Raw genomic sequence first — 19055 nt, forward strand, 5'->3', positions numbered from 1 at the left:
TTGAAGAAGAAAGATCTAGCTGACTGAAATAAGTTCATTGGATGAAAACCAACAAAAATTGACAAGAACCACGAAAAGTTCTTGTATTTTAAGATAAAATCTTGAGCTATTAAAGAAAAAACTTCCAGCTCGCTGAAATATGTTCCTTTGCTGAAAACCAAGAAAACCACGAAAAGTTCTTGTATTTGAAGATAAAATCTTTTTGCTTTGAAGAAGAAAGATCTTGCTGACTGAAATAATTTCATTAGATGAAAGCCAACAAAAATTGACAAGAACCACGAAAAGTTCTTGTATTTTAAGATAAAATCTTACGCTATTAAAGAAAAAACTTCCAGCTCGCTGAAATATGTTCATTTGCTGAAAACCAACAAAACCACGAAAAGTTCTTGTATTTGAAGATAAAATCTTTTTGCATTAAAGAAGAAAGATCCAGCTGACTGAAATAAGTTCATTGGATGAAAACCATCTAAAATTGAGAAGAACCACGAAAAGGTCTTGTATTTTAAGACAAAATCTTGAGCTATTAAAGAAAAAACTTCCTGCTCGCTGAAATATGTTCATTTGCTGAAAACAAAGAAAACCACGAAAAGTTCTTGTATTTGAAGATAAAATCTTTTTGCATTAAAGAAGAAAGATCCAGCTGACTGAACTAAGTTCATTGGATGAAAACCAACAAAAATTGATAAGTACCACGAAAACATTTTGTATTTGAAGATAAAATCTTTTTGAATTAAATAAGAAAGATGCAGCTGACTGAAAGAAGTTCATCAGATGAAAGCCAACAAAAATTGACAAGAACCACGAAAAGTTCTTGTATTTTGAGATAAAATCTTGAGCTATTAAAGAAAAAACTTCCAGCTCGCTGAAATATGTTCATTTGGTGAAAACCAACAAAACCACGAAAAGTTCTTGTATTTGAAGATACAATCTTTTTGCTTTGAAGAAGAAAGATCTAGCTGACTGAAATAAGTTCATTAGATGACACCAACAAAAATTGACAAGAACCACGAATAGTTCTTGTATTTTAAGATAAAATCTTGAGCTATTAAAGTAAAAACTTCCAGCTCGCTGAAATATGTTCATTTGCTGAAAACAAAGAAAACCACGAAAAGTTCTTGTATTTGAAGATAAAATCTTTTTGCTTTGAAGAAGAAAGATCCAGCTGACTGAAATAAGTTCATTCGATGAAAACCAACAAAAATTGACAAGAACCACGAAAAGTTCTTGTATTTTAAGATAAAATCTTGAGCTATTAAAGAAAAAACTTCCAGCTCGCTGAAATGTGTTCATTTGCTGAAAACCAACAAAACCACGAAATGTTCTTGTATTTGAAGATAAAATCTTTTTGCTTTGAAGAAGAAAGATCTAGCTGACTGAAATAGGTTCATTGGATGAAAACCATCTAAAATTGAGAAGAACCACGAAAAGTTCTTGTATTTTAAGACAAAATCTTGAGCTATTAAAGAAAAAACTTCCAGCTCGCTGAAATATGTTCATTTGCTGAAAACAAAGAAAACCACGAAAAGTTCTTGTATTTGAAGATAAAATCTTTTTGCATTAAAGAAGAAAGATCCAGCTGACTGAACTAAGTTCATTGGATGAAAACCAACAAAAATTGACAAGAACCACGAATAGTTCTTGTATTTTAAGATAAAATCTTGAGCTATTAAAGAAAAAACTTCCAGCTCGCTGAAGTATGTTCATTTGCTGAAAAACAAAGAAAACCACGAAAAGTTCTTGTATTTGAAGATAAAATCTTTTTGCTTTGAAGAAGAAAGATCTAGCTGACTGAAATAAGTTCATCAGATGAAAGCCAACAGAAATTGACAAGAAACACGAAAAGTTCTTGTATTTTAAGATAAAATCTTGGGCTATTAAAGAAAAAACTTCTCGCTCGCTGAAATATGTTCATTTGCTGAAAACCAACAAAACCACGAAATGTTCTTGTATTTGAAGATAAAATCTTTTTGCTTTGAAGAAGAAATATCCAGCTGACTGAAATAGGTTCAGTGGATGAAAACCAACAAAAATTGACAAGAACCACGAAAAGTTCTTGTATTTTGAGATAAAATCTTGAGCTATTAAAGAAAAAACTTCGAGCTCGCTGAAATATGTTCATTTGGTGAAAACCAACAAAACCACGAAAAGTTCTTGTATTTTAAGATAAAGTCTTGAGCTATTAAAGAACAAACTTCCAGCTCGCTGAAATATGTTCATTTGCTGAAAACCAAGAAAACCACGAAAAGTTCTTGTATTTGAAGATAAAATCTTTTTGCTTTAAAGAAGAAAGATCCAGCTGACTGAAATAAGTTCATTGGATGAAAACCATCAAAAATTGAGAAGCACCACGAAAAGTTCTTGTATTTTAAGATAAAATCTTGAGCTATTAAAGAAAAAACTTCCAGCTCGCTGAAATATGTTCATTTGCTGAAAACAAAGAAAACCACGAAAAGTTCTTGTATTTGAAGATAAAATCTTTTTGCATTAAAGAAGAAAGATCCAGCTGACTGAAATAAGTTCATTGGATGAAAACCAACAAAAATTGACAAGTACCACGAAAACATCTTGTATTTGAAGATAAAATCTTTTTGAATTAAATAAGAAAGATGCAGCTGACTGAAAGAAGTTCATCAGATGAAAGCCAACAAAAATTGACAAGAACCACGAAAAGTTCTTGTAGTTTAAGATGAAATCTTACGCTATTAAAGAAAAAACTTCTCGCTCGCTGAAATATGTTCATTTGCTGAAAACCAACAAAACCACGAAAAGTTCTTGTATTTGAAGATAAAATCTTTTTGCTTTGAAGAAGAACGATCTAGCTGACTGAAAGAAGTTCATCACATGAAATCAAACAAAAATTAACAAGAACCACGAAAAGTTCTTGTAGTTTAAGATGAAATCTTACGCTATTAAAGAAAAAACTTCTCGCTCGCTGAAATATGTTCATTTGCTGAAAACCAACAAAACCACGAAAAGTTCTTGTATTTGAAGATAAAATCTTTTTGCTTTGAAGAAGAACGATCTAGCTGACTGAAAGAAGTTCATCAGATGAAAGCCAACAAAAATTGACAAGAACCACGAAAAGTTCTTGTATTTTAAGATAAAATCTTGGGCTATTAAAGAAAAAACTTCTCGCTCGCTGAAATATGTTCATTTGCTGAGAACCAACAAAACCACGAAAAGTTCTTGTATTTGAAGATAAAATCTTTTTGCTTTGAAGAAGAAAGATCTAGCTGACTGAAATAGGTTCAGTGGATGAAAACCAACAAAAATTGACAAGAACCACGAAAAGTTCTTGTATTTTAAGATAAAATCTTGAGCTATTAAAGAAAAAACTTCCAGCTCGCTGAAATATGTTCCTTTGCTGAAAACCAAGAAAACCACGAAAAGTTCTTGTATTTGAAGATAAAATCTTTTTGCTTTGAAGAAGAAAGATCTTGCTGACTGAAATAATTTCATTAGATGAAAGCCAACAAAAATTGACAAGAACCACGAAAAGTTCTTGTATTTTAAGATAAAATCTTACGCTATTAAAGAAAAAACTTCCAGCTCGCTGAAATATGTTCATTTGCTGAAAACCAACAAAACCACGAAAAGTTCTTGTATTTGAAGATAAAATCTTTTTGCATTAAAGAAGAAAGATCCAGCTGACTGAAATAAGTTCATTGGATGAAAACCATCTAAAATTGAGAAGAACCACGAAAAGGTCTTGTATTTTAAGACAAAATCTTGAGCTATTAAAGAAAAAACTTCCTGCTCGCTGAAATATGTTCATTTGCTGAAAACAAAGAAAACCACGAAAAGTTCTTGTATTTGAAGATAAAATCTTTTTGCATTAAAGAAGAAAGATCCAGCTGACTGAACTAAGTTCATTGGATGAAAACCAACAAAAATTGATAAGTACCACGAAAACATTTTGTATTTGAAGATAAAATCTTTTTGAATTAAATAAGAAAGATGCAGCTGACTGAAAGAAGTTCATCAGATGAAAGCCAACAAAAATTGACAAGAACCACGAAAAGTTCTTGTATTTTGAGATAAAATCTTGAGCTATTAAAGAAAAAACTTCCAGCTCGCTGAAATATGTTCATTTGCTGAAAAACAAAGAAAACCACGAAAAGTTCTTGTATTTGAAGATACAATCTTTTTGCTTTGAAGAAGAAAGATCTAGCTGACTGAAATAAGTTCATCAGATGAAAGCCAACAGAAATTGACAAGAACCACGAAAAGTTCTTGTATTTTAAGATAAAATCTTGGGCTATTAAAGAAAAAACTTCTCGCTCGCTGAAATATGTTCATTTGCTGAAAACCAACAAAACCACGAAATGTTCTTGTATTTGAAGATAAAATCTTTTTGCTTTGAAGAAGAAAGATCTAGCTGACTGAAATAGGTTCATTCGGTGAAAACCAACAAAAATTGACAAGAACCACGAAAAGTTCTTGTATTTTAAGATAAAATCTTACGCTATTAAGGAAAAAACTTCCAGCTCGATGAAATATGTTCATTTGCTGAAAACCAACAAAACCACGAAATGTTCTTGTATTTGAAGATAAAATATTTTTGCTTTGAAGAAAAAAGGTGTGGCAGACTGAAATAAGTTCATTAGATGAAAACCAACAAAAATTGAAAAGAACCACGAAAAGTTCTTGGATTTTAATATAAAATCTTGGGCTATTGAAGAAAAAACTTCCAGCTCGCTGAAATATGTTCATTTGCTGAAAACAAAGAAAACCACGAAAAGTTCTTGTATTTGAAGATAAAATCTTTTTGCATTAAAGAAGAAAGATCCAGCTGACTGAAATAAGTTCATTGGATGAAAACCAACAAAAATTGATAAGAACCACGAAAAGTTCTTGTATTTTAAGATAAAATCTTGAACTATTAAAGAAAAACCTTCCAGCTCGCTTAAATATTTTCATTTGCTGAAAAGCAAGAAAACCACGAAAAGTTCTTGTATTTGAAGATAAAATCTATTTGCATTAAAGAAGAAAGATCCAGCTGACTGAAATAAGTTCATCAGATGAAAGCCAACAAAAATTGACAAGAACCACGAAAAGTTCTTGTATTTTAAGATAAAATCTTGGGCTATTAAAGAAAAAACTTCCAGCTCGCTGAAGTTTGTTCATTTGCTGAAAACCAAGAAATCCACGAAAAGTTCTTGTGTTTGAAGATAAAATCTTTTTGCTTTGAAGAAGAAAGATCGAGCTGACGGAAATAAGTTCATGAGATGAAAACCAACAAGAATTGACAAGAACCACGAAAAGTTCTTGTATTTTAAGAAAAAATCTTGAGCTATTGAAGAAAAAACTTCCAGCTCGCTGAAATATGTTCCTTTGCTGAAAACCAAGAAAACCACGAAACGTTCTTGTATTTGAAGATAAAATCTTTTTGCTTTGAAGAAGAAAGATCTTGCTGACTGAAATAATTTCATTAGATGAAAGCCAACAAAAATTGACAAGAACCACGAAAAGTTCTTGTATTTTAAGATAAAATCTTACGCTATTAAAGAAAAAACTTCCGGCTCGCTGAAATATGTTCATTTGCTGAAAACCAAGAAATCCACGAAAAGTTCTTGTATTTGAAGATAAAATCTTTTTGCTTTGAAGAAGAAAGATCTAGCTGACTGAAATAGGTTCATTAGGTGAAAACCAACAAAAATTGACAAGAACCACGAAAAGTTCTTGTATTTTAAGATAAAATCTTACGCTATTGAAGAAAAAACTTCCAGCTCGCTGAAATATGTTCATTTGCTGAAAACCAACAAAACCACGAAATGTTCTTGTATTTGAAGATAAAATATTTTTGCTTTGAAGAAGAAAGGTGTGGCAGACTGAAATAAGTTCATTAGATGAAAACCAACAAAAATTGAAAAGAACCACGAAAAGTTCTTGTATTTTAAGATAAAATCTTGGGCTCTTGAAGAAAAAACTTCCAGCTCGCTGAAATATGTTCCTTTGCTGAAAACCAAGAAAACCACGAAAAGTTCTTGTATTTGAAGATAAAATCTTTTTGCTTTGAAGAAGAAAGATCTTGCTGACTGAAATAATTTCATTAGATGAAAGCCAACAAAAATTGACAAGAACCACGAAAAGTTCTTGTATTTTAAGATAAAATCTTACGCTATTAAAGAAAAAACTTCCAGCTCGCTGAAATATGTTCATTTGCTGAAAACCAACAAAACCACGAAAAGTTCTTGTATTTGAAGATAAAATCTTTTTGCATTAAAGAAGAAAGATCCAGCTGACTGAAATAAGTTCATTGGATGAAAACCATCTAAAATTGAGAAGAACCACGAAAAGGTCTTGTATTTTAAGACAAAATCTTGAGCTATTAAAGAAAAAACTTCCTGCTCGCTGAAATATGTTCATTTGCTGAAAACAAAGAAAACCACGAAAAGTTCTTGTATTTGAAGATAAAATCTTTTTGCATTAAAGAAGAAAGATCCAGCTGACTGAACTAAGTTCATTGGATGAAAACCAACAAAAATTGATAAGTACCACGAAAACATTTTGTATTTGAAGATAAAATCTTTTTGAATTAAATAAGAAAGATGCAGCTGACTGAAAGAAGTTCATCAGATGAAAGCCAACAAAAATTGACAAGAACCACGAAAAGTTCTTGTATTTTGAGATAAAATCTTGAGCTATTAAAGAAAAAACTTCCAGCTCGCTGAAATATGTTCATTTGCTGAAAAACAAAGAAAACCACGAAAAGTTCTTGTATTTGAAGATACAATCTTTTTGCTTTGAAGAAGAAAGATCTAGCTGACTGAAATAAGTTCATCAGATGAAAGCCAACAGAAATTGACAAGAACCACGAAAAGTTCTTGTATTTTAAGATAAAATCTTGGGCTATTAAAGAAAAAACTTCTCGCTCGCTGAAATATGTTCATTTGCTGAAAACCAACAAAACCACGAAATGTTCTTGTATTTGAAGATAAAATCTTTTTGCTTTGAAGAAGAAAGATCTAGCTGACTGAAATAGGTTCATTCGGTGAAAACCAACAAAAATTGACAAGAACCACGAAAAGTTCTTGTATTTTAAGATAAAATCTTACGCTATTAAGGAAAAAACTTCCAGCTCGATGAAATATGTTCATTTGCTGAAAACCAACAAAACCACGAAATGTTCTTGTATTTGAAGATAAAATATTTTTGCTTTGAAGAAAAAAGGTGTGGCAGACTGAAATAAGTTCATTAGATGAAAACCAACAAAAATTGAAAAGAACCACGAAAAGTTCTTGGATTTTAAGATAAAATCTTGGGCTATTGAAGAAAAAACTTCCAGCTCGCTGAAATATGTTCATTTGCTGAAAACAAAGAAAACCACGAAAAGTTCTTGTATTTGAAGATAAAATCTATTTGCATTAAAGAAGAAAGATCCAGCTGACTGAAATAAGTTCATCAGATGAAAGCCAACAAAAATTGACAAGAACCACGAAAAGTTCTTGTATTTTAAGATAAAATCTTGGGCTATTAAAGAAAAAACTTCCAGCTCGCTGAAGTTTGTTCATTTGCTGAAAACCAAGAAATCCACGAAAAGTTCTTGTGTTTGAAGATAAAATCTTTTTGCTTTGAAGAAGAAAGATCGAGCTGACGGAAATAAGTTCATGAGATGAAAACCAACAAGAATTGACAAGAACCACGAAAAGTTCTTGTATTTTAAGAAAAAATCTTGAGCTATTGAAGAAAAAACTTCCAGCTCGCTGAAATATGTTCCTTTGCTGAAAACCAAGAAAACCACGAAACGTTCTTGTATTTGAAGATAAAATCTTTTTGCTTTGAAGAAGAAAGATCTTGCTGACTGAAATAATTTCATTAGATGAAAGCCAACAAAAATTGACAAGAACCACGAAAAGTTCTTGTATTTTAAGATAAAATCTTACGCTATTAAAGAAAAAACTTCCGGCTCGCTGAAATATGTTCATTTGCTGAAAACCAAGAAATCCACGAAAAGTTCTTGTATTTGAAGATAAAATCTTTTTGCTTTGAAGAAGAAAGATCTAGCTGACTGAAATAGGTTCATTAGGTGAAAACCAACAAAAATTGACAAGAACCACGAAAAGTTCTTGTATTTTAAGATAAAATCTTACGCTATTGAAGAAAAAACTTCCAGCTCGCTGAAATATGTTCATTTGCTGAAAACCAACAAAACCACGAAATGTTCTTGTATTTGAAGATAAAATATTTTTGCTTTGAAGAAGAAAGGTGTGGCAGACTGAAATAAGTTCATTAGATGAAAACCAACAAAAATTGAAAAGAACCACGAAAAGTTCTTGTATTTTAAGATAAAATCTTGGGCTCTTGAAGAAAAAACTTCCAGCTCGCTGAAATATGTTCCTTTGCTGAAAACCAAGAAAACCACGAAAAGTTCTTGTATTTGAAGATAAAATCTTTTTGCTTTGAAGAAGAAAGATCTTGCTGACTGAAATAATTTCATTAGATGAAAGCCAACAAAAATTGACAAGAACCACGAAAAGTTCTTGTATTTTAAGATAAAATCTTACGCTATTAAAGAAAAAACTTCCAGCTCGCTGAAATATGTTCATTTGCTGAAAACCAACAAAACCACGAAAAGTTCTTGTATTTGAAGATAAAATCTTTTTGCATTAAAGAAGAAAGATCCAGCTGACTGAAATAAGTTCATTGGATGAAAACCATCTAAAATTGAGAAGAACCACGAAAAGGTCTTGTATTTTAAGACAAAATCTTGAGCTATTAAAGAAAAAACTTCCTGCTCGCTGAAATATGTTCATTTGCTGAAAACAAAGAAAACCACGAAAAGTTCTTGTATTTGAAGATAAAATCTTTTTGCATTAAAGAAGAAAGATCCAGCTGACTGAACTAAGTTCATTGGATGAAAACCAACAAAAATTGATAAGTACCACGAAAACATTTTGTATTTGAAGATAAAATCTTTTTGAATTAAATAAGAAAGATGCAGCTGACTGAAAGAAGTTCATCAGATGAAAGCCAACAAAAATTGACAAGAACCACGAAAAGTTCTTGTATTTTGAGATAAAATCTTGAGCTATTAAAGAAAAAACTTCCAGCTCGCTGAAATATGTTCATTTGCTGAAAAACAAAGAAAACCACGAAAAGTTCTTGTATTTGAAGATACAATCTTTTTGCTTTGAAGAAGAAAGATCTAGCTGACTGAAATAAGTTCATCAGATGAAAGCCAACAGAAATTGACAAGAACCACGAAAAGTTCTTGTATTTTAAGATAAAATCTTGGGCTATTAAAGAAAAAACTTCTCGCTCGCTGAAATATGTTCATTTGCTGAAAACCAACAAAACCACGAAATGTTCTTGTATTTGAAGATAAAATCTTTTTGCTTTGAAGAAGAAAGATCTAGCTGACTGAAATAGGTTCATTCGGTGAAAACCAACAAAAATTGACAAGAACCACGAAAAGTTCTTGTATTTTAAGATAAAATCTTACGCTATTAAGGAAAAAACTTCCAGCTCGATGAAATATGTTCATTTGCTGAAAACCAACAAAACCACGAAATGTTCTTGTATTTGAAGATAAAATATTTTTGCTTTGAAGAAAAAAGGTGTGGCAGACTGAAATAAGTTCATTAGATGAAAACCAACAAAAATTGAAAAGAACCACGAAAAGTTCTTGGATTTTAAGATAAAATCTTGGGCTATTGAAGAAAAAACTTCCAGCTCGCTGAAATATGTTCATTTGCTGAAAACAAAGAAAACCACGAAAAGTTCTTGTATTTGAAGATAAAATCTTTTTGCATTAAAGAAGAAAGATCCAGCTGACTGAAATAAGTTCATTGGATGAAAACCAACAAAAATTGATAAGAACCACGAAAAGTTCTTGTATTTTAAGATAAAATCTTGAACTATTAAAGAAAAACCTTCCAGCTCGCTTAAATATTTTCATTTGCTGAAAAGCAAGAAAACCACGAAAAGTTCTTGTATTTGAAGATAAAATCTATTTGCATTAAAGAAGAAAGATCCAGCTGACTGAAATAAGTTCATCAGATGAAAGCCAACAAAAATTGACAAGAACCACGAAAAGTTCTTGTATTTTAAGATAAAATCTTGGGCTATTAAAGAAAAAACTTCCAGCTCGCTGAAGTTTGTTCATTTGCTGAAAACCAAGAAATCCACGAAAAGTTCTTGTGTTTGAAGATAAAATCTTTTTGCTTTGAAGAAGAAAGATCGAGCTGACGGAAATAAGTTCATGAGATGAAAACCAACAAGAATTGACAAGAACCACGAAAAGTTCTTGTATTTTAAGAAAAAATCTTGAGCTATTGAAGAAAAAACTTCCAGCTCGCTGAAATATGTTCCTTTGCTGAAAACCAAGAAAACCACGAAACGTTCTTGTATTTGAAGATAAAATCTTTTTGCTTTGAAGAAGAAAGATCTTGCTGACTGAAATAATTTCATTAGATGAAAGCCAACAAAAATTGACAAGAACCACGAAAAGTTCTTGTATTTTAAGATAAAATCTTACGCTATTAAAGAAAAAACTTCCGGCTCGCTGAAATATGTTCATTTGCTGAAAACCAAGAAATCCACGAAAAGTTCTTGTATTTGAAGATAAAATCTTTTTGCTTTGAAGAAGAAAGATCTAGCTGACTGAAATAGGTTCATTAGGTGAAAACCAACAAAAATTGACAAGAACCACGAAAAGTTCTTGTATTTTAAGATAAAATCTTACGCTATTGAAGAAAAAACTTCCAGCTCGCTGAAATATGTTCATTTGCTGAAAACCAACAAAACCACGAAATGTTCTTGTATTTGAAGATAAAATATTTTTGCTTTGAAGAAGAAAGGTGTGGCAGACTGAAATAAGTTCATTAGATGAAAACCAACAAAAATTGAAAAGAACCACGAAAAGTTCTTGTATTTTAAGATAAAATCTTGGGCTCTTGAAGAAAAAACTTCCAGCTCGCTGAAATATGTTCATTTGCTGAAAACAAAGAAAACCACGAAAAGTTCTTGTATTTGAAGATAAAATCTTTTTGCATTAAAGAAGAAAGATCCAGCTGACTGAAATAAGTTCATTGGATGAAAACCAACAAAAATTGATAAGAACCACGAAAAGTTCTTGTATTTTAAGATAAAATCTTGAGCTATTAAAGAAAAACCTTCCAGCTCGCTTAAATATTTTCATTTGCTGAAAAGCAAGAAAACCACGAAAAGTTCTTGTATTTGAAGATAAAATCTATTTGCACTTAAGAAGAAAGATCCAGCTGACTGAAATAAGTTCATTGGATGAAAGCCAACAAAAATTGAAAAGAACCACGAAAATGTTCTTGTATTTTAAGATAAAATCTTGAGCTATTAAAGAAAAAACTTCCAGCTCGCTGAAATATGTTCATTTACTGAAAACCAAGAAAACCACGAAAAGTTTTTGTATTTGAAGATAAAATCTTTTTGCATTAAAGTAGAAAGATCCAGCTGACTGAAATAAGTTCATTGGATTAAAACCAAAAAAAATTGATCAGAACCACGAAAAGTTCTTGTATTTTAAGATAAAATCTTGAGCTATTAAAGAAAAAACTTCCAGCTCGCTGAAATATGTTCATTTGCTGAAAACAAAGAAAACCACGAAAAGTTCTTGTATTTGAAGATAAAACCTTTTTGCTTTGAAGAAGAAAGATCTAGCTGACTGAAATAAGTTCATTTGATGAAAACCAACAAAAATTTACAAGAACCACGAAAAGTTCTCGTATTTTAAGGCAAAATGTTACGCTATTAAAGAAAATACTTCCAGCTCGCTGAAATATGTTCATTTACTGAAAACAAAGAAAACCACGAAAAGTTCTTGTATTTGAAGATAAAATCTTTTTGCATTGAAGAAGAAAGATCAAGCTGACTGAAATAAGTTCATTAGATGAAAACCAACAAAAAATGACAAGAACCACGAAGAGTTCTTGTATTTTAAGATAAAATCTTGAGCGATTAAAGAAAAAACTTCCAGCTCGCTGAAATATTTTCATTTGCTGCAAACAAAGAAAACCACGAAAAGTTCTAGTTTTTGAAGATAAAATCTTTTTGCTTTGAAGAAGAAAGATCAAGCTGACTGAAATAAGTTCATTAGATGAAAACCAACAAAAATTGACAAGAACCACGAAAAGTTCTTGTATTTTAAGATAAAATCTTGAGCTATTAAAGAAAAAACTTCCAGCTCGCTGAAATATGTTCATTTGCTGAAAATAAAGAAAACCACGAAAAGTTCTTGTATTTGAAGATAAAATCTTTTTGCTTTGAAGAAGAAAGATCTAGCTGACTGAAATAGGTTCATTAGGTGAAAACCAACAAAAATTGACAAGAACCACGAAAAGTTCTTGTATTTTAAGATAAAATCTTACGCTATTAAAGAAAAAACTTCCAGCTCGCTGAAATATGTTCATTTGCTGAAAACCAACAAAACCACGAAATGTTCTTGTATTTGAAGATAAAATCTTTTTGCTTTGAAGAAGAAAGATCTAGCTGACTGAAATAGGTTCATTAGATCAAAACCAACAAAAATTGAAAAGAACCACGAAAAGTTCTTGTATTTTAAGATAAAATCTTGGGCTACTGAAGAAAAAACTTCCAGCTCGCTGAAATATGTTCATTTGCTGAAAACAAAGAAAACCACGAAAAGTTCTTGTATTTGAAGATGAAATCTTTTTGCATTAAAGAAGAAAGATCCAGCTGACTGAAATAAGTTCATTGGATGAAAACCAACAAAAATTGAAAAGAACCACGAAAAGTTCTTGTATTTTAAGATAAAATCTTGAGCTATTAAACAAAAAACTTCCAGCTCGCTGAAATATGTTCATTTGCTGAAAACCAAGAAAACCACGAAAAGTTCTTGTATTTGAAGATAAAATCTTTTTGCTTTGAAGAAGAAAGATCTAGCTGACTGAAATAGGTTCATTAGGTGAAAACCAACAAAAATTGACAAGAACCACGAAAAGTTCTTGTATTTTAAGATAAAATCTTACGCTATTAAAGAAAAAACTTCCAGCTCGCTGATATATGTTCATTTGCTGCAAACCAACAAAACCACGAAAAGTTCTTGAATTTGAAGATAAAATATTTTTGCTTTGAAGAAGAAAGATGTGGCAGACTGAAATAAGTTCATCAGATGAAAACCAACAAAAATTGAAAAGAACCACGAAAAGTTCTTGTATTTTTAGATAAAATCTTGGGCTATAAAAGAAAAAACTTCCAGCTCGCTGAAATATGTTCATTTGCTGAAAACAAAGAAAACCACGAAAAGTTCTTGTATTTGAAGATAAAATCTTTTTGCATTAAAGAAGAAAGATCCAGCTGACTGAAATATGTTCATTGGATGAAAACCAACAAAAATTGATAAGAACCACGAAAAGGTCTTGTATTTTAAGATAAAATCTTGAGCTATTAAAGAAAAACCTTCCAGCTCGCTTAAATATTTTCATTTGCTGAAAAGCAAGAAAACCACGAAAAGTTCTTGTATTTGAAGATAAAATCTATTTGCACGAAAGAAGAAAGATCCAGCTGACTGAAATAAGTTCATTGGATTAAAACCAAAAAAAATTGATCAGAACCACGAAAAGTTCTTGTATTTTAAGATAAAATCTTGAGCTATTAAAGAAAAAACTTCCAGCTCGCTGAAATATGTTCATTTGCTGAAAACAAAGAAAACCACGAAAAGTTCTTGTATTTGAAGATAAAACCTTTTTGCTTTGAAGAAGAAAGATCTAGCTGACTGAAATAAGTTCATTTGATGAAAACCAACAAAAATTTACAAGAACCACGAAAAGTTCTCGTATTTTAAGGCAAAATGTTACGCTATTAAAGAAAATACTTCCAGCTCGCTGAAATATGTTCATTTACTGAAAACAAAGAAAACCACGAAAAGTTCTTGTATTTGAAGATAAAATCTTTTTGCATTGAAGAAGAAAGATCAAGCTGACTGAAATAAGTTCATTAGATGAAAACCAACAAAAAATGACAAGAACCACGAAGAGTTCTTGTATTTTAAGATAAAATCTTGAGCGATTAAAGAAAAAACTTCCAGCTCGCTGAAATATTTTCATTTGCTGCAAACAAAGAAAACCACGAAAAGTTCTAGTTTTTGAAGATAAAATCTTTTTGCTTTGAAGAAGAAAGATCAAGCTGACTGAAATAAGTTCATTAGATGAAAACCAACAAAAATTGACAAGAACCACGAAAAGTTCTTGTATTTTAAGATAAAATCTTGAGCTATTAAAGAAAAAACTTCCAGCTCGCTGAAATATGTTCATTTGCTGAAAATAAAGAAAACCACGAAAAGTTCTTGTATTTGAAGATAAAATCTTTTTGCTTTGAAGAAGAAAGATCTAGCTGACTGAAATAGGTTCATTAGGTGAAAACCAACAAAAATTGACAAGAACCACGAAAAGTTCTTGTATTTTAAGTTAAAATCTTACGCTATTAAAGAAAAAACTTCCAGCTCGCTGAAATATGTTCATTTGCTGAAAAGCAAGAAAACCACGAAAAGTTCTTGTATTTGAAGATAAAATCTATTTGCATTAAAGAAGAAAGATCCAGCTGACTGAAATAAGTTCATCAGATGAAAGCCAACAAAAATTGACAAGAACCACGAAAAGTTCTTGTATTTTAAGAAAAAATCTTGAGCTATTGAAGAAAAAACTTCCAGCTCGCTGAAATTTGTTCATTTGCTGAAAACCAAGAAATCCACGAAAAGTTCTTGTGTTTGAAGATAAAATCTTTTTGCTTTGAAGAAGAAAGATCGAGCTGACGGAAATAAGTTCATGACATGAAAACCAACAAGAATTGACAAGAACCACGAAAAGTTCTTGTATTTTAAGAAAAAATCTTGAGCTATTGAAGAAAAAACTTCCAGCTCGCTGAAATATGTTCCTTTGCTGAAAACCAAGAAAACCACGAAACGTTCTTGTATTTGAAGATAAAATCTTTTTGCTTTGAAGAAGAAAGATCTTGCTGACTGAAATAATTTCATTAGATGAAAGCCAACAAAAATTGACAAGAACCACGAAAAGTTCTTGTATTTTAAGATAAAATCTTACGCTATTAAAGAAAAAACTTCCGGCTCGCTGAAATATGTTCATTTGCTGAAAACCAAGAAATCCACGAAAAGTTCTTGTATTTGAAGATAAAATCTTTTTGCTTTGAAGAAGAAAGATCTAGCTGACTGAAATAGGTTCATTAGGTGAAAACCAACAAAAATTGACAAGAACCACGAAAAGTTCTTGTATTTTAAGATAAAATCTTACGCTATTGAAGAAAAAACTTCCAGCTCGCTGAAATATGTTCATTTGCTGAAAACCAACAAAACCACGAAATGTTCTTGTATTTGAAGATAAAATATTTTTGCTTTGAAGAAGAAAGGTGTGGCAGACTGAAATAAGTTCATTAGATGAAAACCAACAAAAATTGAAAAGAACCACGAAAAGTTCTTGTATTTTAAGATAAAATCTTGGGCTCTTGAAGAAAAAACTTCCAGCTCGCTGAAATATGTTCATTTGCTGAAAACAAAGAAAACCACGAAAAGTTCTTGTATTTGAAGATAAAATCTTTTTGCATTAAAGAAGAAAGATCCAGCTGACTGAAATAAGTTCATTGGATGAAAACCAACAAAAATTGATAAGAACCACGAAAAGTTCTTGTATTTTAAGATAAAATCTTGAGCTATTAAAGAAAAACCTTCCAGCTCGCTTCAATATTTTCATTTGCTGAAAAGCAAGAAAACCACGAAAAGTTCTTGTATTTGAAGATAAAATCTATTTGCACTTAAGAAGAAAGATCCAGCTGACTGAAATAAGTTCATTGGATGAAAGCCAACAAAAATTGAAAAGAACCACGAAAATGTTCTTGTATTTTAAGATAAAATCTTGAGCTATTAAAGAAAAAACTTCCAGCTCGCTGAAATATGTTCATTTACTGAAAACCAAGAAAACCACGAAAAGTTTTTGTATTTGAAGATAAAATCTTTTTGCATTAAAGAAGAAAGATCCAGCTGACTGAAATAAGTTCATTGGATTAAAACCAAAAAAAATTGATCAGAACCACGAAAAGTTCTTGTATTTTAAGATAAAATCTTGAGCTATTAAAGAAAAAACTTCCAGCTCGCTGAAATATGTTCATTTGCTGAAAACAAAGAAAACCACGAAAAGTTCTTGTATTTGAAGATAAAACCTTTTTGCTTTGAAGAAGAAAGATCTAGCTGACTGAAATAAGTTCATTTGATGAAAACCAACAAAAATTTACAAGAACCACGAAAAGTTCTCGTATTTTAAGGCAAAATGTTACGCTATTAAAGAAAATACTTCCAGCTCGCTGAAATATGTTCATTTACTGAAAACAAAGAAAACCACGAAAAGTTCTTGTATTTGAAGATAAAATCTTTTTGCATTGAAGAAGAAAGATCAAGCTGACTGAAATAAGTTCATTAGATGAAAACCAACAAAAAATGACAAGAACCACGAAGAGTTCTTGTATTTTAAGATAAAATCTTGAGCGATTAAAGAAAAAACTTCCAGCTCGCTGAAATATTTTCATTTGCTGCAAACAAAGAAAACCACGAAAAGTTCTAGTTTTTGAAGATAAAATCTTTTTGCTTTGAAGAAGAAAGATCAAGCTGACTGAAATAAGTTCATTAGATGAAAACCAACAAAAATTGACAAGAACCACGAAAAGTTCTTGTATTTTAAGATAAAATCTTGAGCTATTAAAGAAAAAACTTCCAGCTCGCTGAAATATGTTCATTTGCTGAAAATAAAGAAAACCACGAAAAGTTCTTGTATTTGAAGATAAAATCTTTTTGCTTTGAAGAAGAAAGATCTAGCTGACTGAAATAGGTTCATTAGGTGAAAACCAACAAAAATTGACAAGAACCACGAAAAGTTCTTGTATTTTAAGATAAAATCTTACGCTATTAAAGAAAAAACTTCCAGCTCGCTGAAATATGTTCATTTGCTGAAAACCAACAAAACCACGAAATGTTCTTGTATTTGAAGATAAAATCTTTTTGCTTTGAAGAAGAAAGATCTAGCTGACTGAAATAGGTTCATTAGATCAAAACCAACAAAAATTGAAAAGAACCACGAAAAGTTCTTGTATTTTAAGATAAAATCTTGGGCTACTGAAGAAAAAACTTCCAGCTCGCTGAAATATGTTCATTTGCTGAAAACAAAGAAAACCACGAAAAGTTCTTGTATTTGAAGATGAAATCTTTTTGCATTAAAGAAGAAAGATCCAGCTGACTGAAATAAGTTCATTGGATGAAAACCAACAAAAATTGATAAGAACCACGAAAAGTTCTTGTATTTTAAGATAAAATCTTGAGCTATTAAAGAAAAACCTTCCAGCTCGCTTAAATATTTTCATTTGCTGAAAAGCAAGAAAACCACGAAAAGTTCTTGTATTTGAAGATAAAATCTATTTGCACGAAAGAAGAAAGATCCAGCTGACTGAAATAAGTTCATTGGATTAAAACCAAAAAAAATTGATCAGAACCACGAAAAGTTCTTGTATTTTAAGATAAAATCTTGAGCTATTAAAGAAAAAACTTCCAGCTCGCTGAAATATGTTCATTTGCTGAAAACAAAGAAAACCACGAAAAGTTCTTGTATTTGAAGATAAAACCTTTTTGCTTTGAAGAAGAAAGATCTAGCTGACTGAAATAAGTTCATTTGATGAAAACCAACAAAAATTTACAAGAACCACGAAAAGTTCTCGTATTTTAAGGCAAAATGTTACGCTATTAAAGAAAATACTTCCAGCTCGCTGAAATATGTTCATTTACTGAAAACAAAGAAAACCACGAAAAGTTCTTGTATTTGAAGATAAAATCTTTTTGCATTGAAGAAGAAAGATCAAGCTGACTGAAATAAGTTCATTAGATGAAAACCAACAAAAAATGACAAGAACCACGAAGAGTTCTTGTATTTTAAGATAAAATCTTGAGCGATTAAAGAAAAAACTTCCAGCTCGCTGAAATATTTTCATTTGCTGCAAACAAAGAAAACCACGAAAAGTTCTAGTTTTTGAAGATAAAATCTTTTTGCTTTGAAGAAGAAAGATCAACTGACTGAAATAAGTTCATTAGATGAAAACCAACAAAAATTGACAAGAACCACGAAAAGTTCTTGTATTTTAAGATAAAATCTTGAGCTATTAAAGAAAAAACTTCCAGCTCGCTGAAATATGTTCATTTGCTGAAAATAAAGAAAACCACGAAAAGTTCTTGTATTTGAAGATAAAATCTTTTTGCTTTGAAGAAGAAAGATCTAGCTGACTGAAATAGGTTCATTAGGTGAAAACCAACAAAAATTGACAAGAACCACGAAAAGTTCTTGTATTTTAAGATAAAATCTTACGCTATTAAAGAAAAAACTTCCAGCTCGCTGAAATATGTTCATTTGCTGAAAACCAACAAAACCACGAAATGTTCTTGTATTTGAAGATAAAATCTTTTTGCTTTGAAGAAGAAAGATCCAGCTGACTGAAATAGGTTCATTCGATCAAAACCAACAAAAATCGAAAAGAACCACGAAAAGTTCTTGTATTTTAAGATAAAATCTTGGGCTACTGAAGAAAAAACTTCCAGCTCGCTGAAATATGTTCATTTGCTGAAAACAAAGAAAACCACGAAAAGTTCTTGTATTTGAAGATGAAATCTTTTTGCATTAAAGAAGAAAGATCCAGCTGACTGAAATAAGTTCATTGGATGAAAACCAACAAAAATTGATAAGAACCACGAAAAGTTCTTGTATTTTAAGATAAAATCTTGAGCTATTAAAGAAAAACCTTCCAGCTCGCTTAAATATTTTCATTTGCTGAAAAGCAAGAAAACCACGAAAAGTTCTTGTATTTGAAGATAAAATCTATTTGCACGAAAGAAGAAAGATCCAGCTGACTGAAATAAGTTCATTGGATGAAAACCAACAAAAATTGATAAGAACCACGAAAAGTTCTTGTATTTTAAGATAAAATCTTGAGCTATTAAAGAAAAAACTTCCAGCTCGCTGAAATATGTTCATTTGCTGAAAACAAAGAAAACCACGAAAAGTTCTTGTATTTGAAGA

This window comes from Heptranchias perlo, chromosome 35 (genome assembly GCF_035084215.1).
Source record: "Heptranchias perlo isolate sHepPer1 chromosome 35, sHepPer1.hap1, whole genome shotgun sequence".
NCBI lineage: Eukaryota > Metazoa > Chordata > Chondrichthyes > Hexanchiformes > Hexanchidae > Heptranchias > Heptranchias perlo.